Below are 7,048 nucleotides of genomic sequence, written 5' to 3'. Positions count from 1 at the left end.
GGTTTAGTTTTGGAAAGCTGCTGGAAGCCAAGCTGAGGCTGAGACTTGGGAGGGTGGCTATAAAAGGGAGGGAGACTGAACGGCAGCCATGGTGTCATGGAAAGGTCTGGTCTCTGAGTCTTAGGTCAAACTCAGAAGTGTTTTGGGGCCAAGCTGCTTGGTGTAAGTCCAGGAGTGGTGGCGATCTAGAGCAACAGGAGAGTCTGTGCTCATCTCAAAGGTCCTCAAAAATCTAAATTATTTTAGATCTGTGTTGGTCTCAACAAGACATGTGCTGAATTAGACCCACCTGCTACCGGCTGGAGCCCTGGCCTAGACCCTCTCTAGGAACCCTCCAGCTCTGGCCCTGTATTATTTGGTAGTACAGTCTTTAAAAAATTCAAACTGAAAGGAGGTCAAGTGTATGTGTAGCCAGACAGCAACCAAAGACTGGGCAGCCATCCACTTCCTTTGCCATGCCTGTTTTCTTGCCCTCCTGCCTAGGCCCCATGGTCTTCCTCACTTTTTGTTTAGACCAGTACTAGCCAAGGTAGCCTTATAGCCAATCATATCTAAATCATTAAGTATAATTGTTCACATTCTGTTCAGTGCTTTCCCCTCATCCACCAACCAGCCTCGTGGGGCTCATTAGGTTAGATTTGGATTTGTTGACAGTCCCTTATTTGACTTCTGAAGTGCTGAAGAGTAATCTTGCATTGGAATGGGGTGTGGGAAAGGGTGAGACAGAGCTGTTACTTGGACTTTGAATTCTTGCTCCTGTCTGTTGAAAATGAGACCGATGAGCAAGGTCCATTTGTTTAATGGGGCTCTCCCTGACTACTCATTCACTCACTTCTAGTCCTTACATGTTGCTGGTGTTTGTTGACTATTTTAGAATATATACCTGCACTGAGTGGTTTGGCTGTGAATGTGGGTTTTATAGACTCACAGAATGTCAGAGGTAAAAGGAACATCGGAGGGGATCTCATCCACCAAAGCCCTCATTTTCTAGATGAGGAAACCGAGGCCCAGAGAGGTGAAGTGGCACAGTGATTTAATGGCAGAGCTAGTAGAAGAACTCGGAGCTCCTGTTATTTTTTTTTCAATCTAGAGCTCTCCTTTATTATTTCCTGATATGTAGTAGCCATATAGATCAATTGTAGAGATCGACCATCTCCTCATTCACGACTCTGATACTTTCCTTCCCAAGCACCAATAAATATTATAAATCCAGCATGAATATAGATACTGTGGAAAATGTTGCTAGTGAAAATTATGCTTCCTAGCTACAGGCTTATCATATCCAGTGGGGGCTCTCAGACTTACTAATAAGTGGGAGCACCTAAGATGTACATAGGTTTTGCAACTATCACCGTCCCTAATTACTATTAAAACAGTTTTAGTTGGTTAGATAACTATAATCATGGTAACTGTTAAAAAAAATTCTTGTGTTTAAAAAACAATGTTGTACTTTTTTCTTTTTAATCTCAGTACTGAGTACGGAGTAGGTGCTTAATACATATGTACAGAATGAAATAAATACTTCAGCACAATTCTAGGTTTTGCTGTTCTATCCATTGGTCCAGGCCTCCCAGGGGAAGCTATCCTATCCATAGACCCTGACCTATAGGAAATCTGATGCTGTTTCCTAGTGCAGCAAGAAAAATAAAGCCTCTGACTATGACATATTTTCTAATGGCATCTGTACAGTGTACAGAGAGGGCTTAGAACATCTTACCTGATCAGCACAAAGTTCCAGGCCAATGTTAAATTAAAGCATTACTGTAAGGAACCTACCTAGGTAAGCTTGTCTTGTACTTTTAGGCCATCTTGATGGCGTCTCTTTATTTCTCGGCCGCTTCTTCCTCCCATCCAGATCACCTGGACATAGTGCTTCTCAAACAATTCTGCTTTTCTTAATGGTGGAGAAAACTATACGTGGACCCTCTGGCGAGTCAATGAGTAGTTTGAAGTGGCTTCGTGCAGATACACAATTTCTGTTTAAGCTTGTGTTTTATTTTTTAAATTCACGAAAAGTTTTTATTCTGCTCCATCCACTGTTTCAGTAGCATACTAGTATTTGCTCCCAAATTTGGGGTAAAGTTTCTTCTCAGGAAAATGTGCCATGTTTAGCTCCTGTGGCATTCTTTGGGACACCTGGGCTACATCGTCAGAGCCCAGTTAGAGGATGATGGAACTAGAGAAGTACCTGATATATCCATCCCCTGAAGCAGCTCATCATTCTTAGCCTGAAGAGGTTATCAGATTTCTTTAAATTTGAGGCAGTCATTTTCAAACAGTTCTTAAAAACCCATCCAAGTAGTGTTTTTTTCAAAGACAAGGCTGTCATGGAAAGCCAATATGTAAGACTTGGGTCTGCTCTGGTTAAAAGGAAGGGACTGGCGGGTCTAGAGTTTTACCCCCTTGGGTCCCTTCCCTTCTCCTTGTAAGGGGTCACTGGGGGCTCTGTTCGTAGTTTGAAAATCATTAAACTAGGGTGAATCCATTCTTCATCCAGATGTGGTATCTTTCATTCATTAAACATCCATTCACTTAGCAAGCATCTGTTGAGTGACTACTATGTGCAAGCACTGTTCTGGCACTACTGACACAGCACTGAATAAAACAGATAATATTTTCTGCCTGCATGGAACTAACATTCTAGTGAAGTAGTCAACCAACTATCACGATAAATACTGTAAAATGCATAGTTTCTTAGCTAATGATAGTCCTAAGAAGAGCAGTAAAACAGGGAAGGGAGACTGGAGATATCAGGATATTTGTTTTGCAATTCTATAAAGTGTGGCTGGGGAAGGTGATGAGAAAAAGATGAGAAAATGAATTTTAAGTAAAGACTCGAAGGAGATGGAGAAGGTAACCCTGTGCAGATCTGGTGAAAAAGCCTTCCAGGTGGAGGAAGGAGCAAGTGAAGAGCCCTGAGGTGGGAGTGGGCTTGGCATGTTCAAGGAACAGCGAGACTTTCACTGTGAGCGAAATAAAAAGTCCCTGGAGGGTTTTGAGTCGATTCTGTTAAGTTCCAACAATGTCACCCTGACTGCTGGGTGGAGACTAGACTGAATTATGGGCTGGGGGAGAGTTAGGGAAACCTGTCAGCAGGCCATTATGATAATGCAGAAGAGAAAAGATGGTGATCTGGGACAGAATGGTGGCAATGGGATGGTGAACAGTGGTCAAGCTCTGGCCTTAGGGCCAGCAGGATTTACTCTGGACCAGATGTGGAGTGTGAGAAAAAAGAAAAGAGCTAAGAATGATCTGAACAACTGGAAGATTGGGGTTCCCCAGGTTAGAGGGAGTATCAGGGGCTCATTTCAACGTGTGAAATTTGATACGTTTTTCATACACCTAGGTAAAGATGTCTCTAGGCAGTTGGACATATGGGTCTTGAATTTAGGACAAAGTTCAGGCTGCAGATTCACATTTTCCCACATCCCTGTAGTAAGGATGTGGTGTATCAGAAATACACTGGCAAATTGTCTTTCTACGAATAGCATGCATCCAGAAGGTTCATGGTTTCCAGTCCCAGTCACTTGAGGCCACGTTCCAGTTGGCATGTGTACAGATAATCTCTTGCTCTCACCCTTAACCAAGTGGATTAGATAAACATGTCCACACTTTCTTTCAAGAACCCCTAGGGATGACTTGGGAGCTCAGAAACACAGTTCCATGGAACCTAAGTTTCATAATCTCCGATCCAGAGCATTGCTTTTCAGTTGCAATGGCATCCTTACGAGGCCACAAAAACTTTGGAATAAAGCAAAGAAAACTTGTTTAGCTATCAGGGCTGCCTTTGTAGAACCGGGGGCAGATCACAAAGCTGGCATTATCTCACATTGTGAATGACTTTATCAAGAGGAAATCCTCTTCAAAGTATGTCAAGGGTAGGCTTGAGGGGATAAGAAGTGAAAAATGGGGCTTCCCTGGCGGCGCAATGGTTAAGAATCCGCCTGCCAGTGCAGGGGACAGGGGTTCGAGCCCCGGTCCGGGAGGATCCCACATGCCACGGAGCAGCTAAGCCCGTGAGCCACAACTACTGAGCCCGCGTGCCACAACTACTGAAGCCCGCGTGCCGCAACAGAGAAGCCACTGCGATGAGAAGCCCGTGCACCGCAACGAAGCGTAGCCCCTGCTCACCGCAACTAGAGAAAACCCACGTGCAGCAACAAAGACCCAACACAGCCAAAAATAAAAATAAAATTAAAAAAAAAAAAGAAGAAGTGAAAAATGCAACATGCCACCCTGGGAGGAGGGGTGGCAGATTGGCTCTGCCTACATCACAGAAGGAATGATTTTTTTGACTTGTGTGCCCAGGAGCTTCCGTTTCACTTTGTAACAGAGGGCCAAGCCTCCAGCCCAGTGTAGCTGCATCCTGGAGTAACTGCTCAGCCCCAGGTCCAAAGCGTGGGAACTGCAGCGGGGCCACGAGTCACTCAGCACCGACAAACACAGTAAAGCCCTGCTGTCTGTGTTACAGTGTGGGAGGCAGGGGAAGGCAAGGAGGTTGAGACAGGAGGAGAAGTAGATGGAGTACAGGAAAGAGCATCGGGAGTTCTACGAGGAGAGCTTAAGGTGGATTCGAGAAGATTTGAAGACTAGGTGGCATTTGAATGGTCACTAGGATTTGGCTAAGCAGAAAAGGGAAAAAGGGAAATCTTAGCAAAGGAAATGGCACAAGCAGAGGAAGATGTCTTCAAAGAACATTAAATTAAAGTGGCAGAGCTAAAGAAAGAGAAAGAGGGCGTGGAAAGGGAAGCAATACTACAATGTTGTGGTTAAGTCCATAGTCTCTAGAGTCAGGCAGATAGTGAATTGAAGGCCAGCTCTGCACTTTACTGTGTGACCTTGGGCAAGTTACTCAACCTATATGATCCTCTGTTTCCTCAGTGTTCAATGTAGTGAATGACATGAATGCCTAATAGGGTGTTTGTGAATATGAAATGAGATAATCTATTTAAGTGCTTGGCACAGTTCTCTATAACTATCCATCTTACTATGAAAGGTAAAAGATTGAAAGAAATTATAATAAAACATTGTGGTAGTCAGCCCTGGATGGAGGGATTTGGGGTAATTTTTATCCATTTCATTCTTTCTGTATTTAGTATGTTTTCTTCCACATGTATTCTAATACTAATAATCTCGAAAACATAACATAGGTTTTCATTCTTTTTAAGATTGTATGAAAGGCAGTAGAGGGCAAGAAGTTCAGAAGAATAGATTGAGGCTAGATCACCAAGCACTTTCTTTTTTTAAAAATTTATTTCATTAATTTATTTATTTGCTTGTGCCGGGTCTTAGTTGTGGCAGGCAGGCTCCTTAGTTGCAGCTCTTGGGCTCCTTAGTTGCAGCTTGAGGTCTCCTTAGTTGCAGCATGCAGGCTCCTTAGTTGTGGCATGGGAACTCTTAGTTGCAGCATGCATGTGGGATCTAGTTCCCTGACCAGGGATCAAACCCGGGCCCCCCTGCACTGGGAGTGCGGAGTCTTAACCACTGCACCACCAGGGAAGTCCCACTTCTTTGTGGCAAGAGTTTCAACTTGTTTCACGAACTCAAAGATTCTATACACATGTTTTAGGCGCTCCATAGATATTTGATTTAATTTTCTACATTAAAAATATTTGTTGAAATATATATTTTGAAACTATAATACATTACATGTTTTAATATGTAATACACAAATATTAACATATGAGAAACATTAAAATAATTTATGCTACCACTTGACTTGTTTTGTTGCAGACCTTATAGTAAAGCTACTTTTGCATTCTTGTGCAAATAAGATCTCTTGCAAGATGAACTGTTAAAACTGTTAGCATTTGCCGTTACTTAACTGTGTAAGAATTTTCTCAATACTGTACAACCAAAATAAAAAAAAATAAATAAATTGAATGCTAGTATAAGAATGTAGTTCCCATGGTTACCAGGGGGTAAGGGAGAGGAGGGATACATTGGAAGACTGGGATTGACATATACACCCTACTACATATAAAACAGATAACTAATAAGGACCTACTGTATAGCACAGGGAACTCTACTCAATACTCTGTAATGGCCTATATGGGAAAAGAATCTAAAAAGGAGTGGATATATGTATATGTATAACAGATTCACTTTGCTGTACACCTGAAAATAACACAACATTGTAAATCAACCATACTCCAATAGAAATGTTTTAAAAAAAGAATCTGGTTCCCTTACCCTTGATTTTAGATTTTTGTGTTTATCAGAAGAGCCTCATTTTTCCTCACTGATTGACTTTATGATCCATAAATGTAATGATTTTTAACTTAGAAAATAAATTCATATTAATAAAATATAATTTTTATCTGTTTTATACATTGGGGTCTGTGTCAGATTTTTGTCTATGAAAGCATTCATCTGATTTGGAAAATTTTTAAAAGTCTGGTTCTTCGAGGAGGATGCGGTCACTGCTGCTGCAGAGCGCTGGTCCACCTGGTCAGGAAGCCACGCCGCAGCCATGGCTTTTCAAGACCCCTGAAAGACTCCCCTGGCGCCAGGAGTGGCAACTCACCGAATTAGAATTACCTTAACCAGCCGCAACACAAAATCTTTGGAGAAGGTATGTGTTGACTTGATCAGAGGCACAAAGTATAAGAATCTCAAAGTGAAAGGAGTAGTTCGGATGCCCACCGAGACTCTAAGAATAACTACAAGGAAAACTCTTTGTGGTGAGAGGTTCTGAGACTTGGGATTGGTTTCAGATGAGGATCCACAAGCGACTTCATTACCTTGCACGGCCCTTCTGAGGTTGTGAAACAGGTTACTTCCATCAGTATTGAGCCAGGAGTCAAGGTTGAAGTCGCCATTGCAGATGCTTAAATCAACCTTTTTAATAAATTGATAATCAGTTGCGTTTTTTTTAAGTCTGAAAACCAATATTTAACAGGCATAAGGGAGCCTCTGAAAGTTTGGGGGTAGAAGAGTATAAATCTTAAGCCTTTGCAATTTTTCTGGTAGCAGTGTGAGTGATGGATTGAAGGGGAAAGGGTACAGACTGAAATCATGGAGACCAGTTAGAAGATCACTTCCGAAG

The 7,048-nt window shown here is 42.2% G+C and overlaps 1 pseudogene; it reads left to right on the top strand.

The window, feature by feature from the left end:
- Nucleotides 1–6,472: 6,472 nt before the first annotated feature.
- LOC136142800 (small ribosomal subunit protein uS10-like) lies at nt 6,473–6,834 on the top strand (annotated as a pseudogene).
- The last annotated feature ends 214 nt before the right edge of the window (nt 6,835–7,048 follow it).

The sequence above is a fragment of the Phocoena phocoena genome, chromosome X, assembly GCF_963924675.1.
Source record: "Phocoena phocoena chromosome X, mPhoPho1.1, whole genome shotgun sequence".
NCBI lineage: Eukaryota > Metazoa > Chordata > Mammalia > Artiodactyla > Phocoenidae > Phocoena > Phocoena phocoena.
Note: the sequence above shows the minus strand (reverse complement) of the source record. Positions and strands in the feature narration are given on the sequence as shown.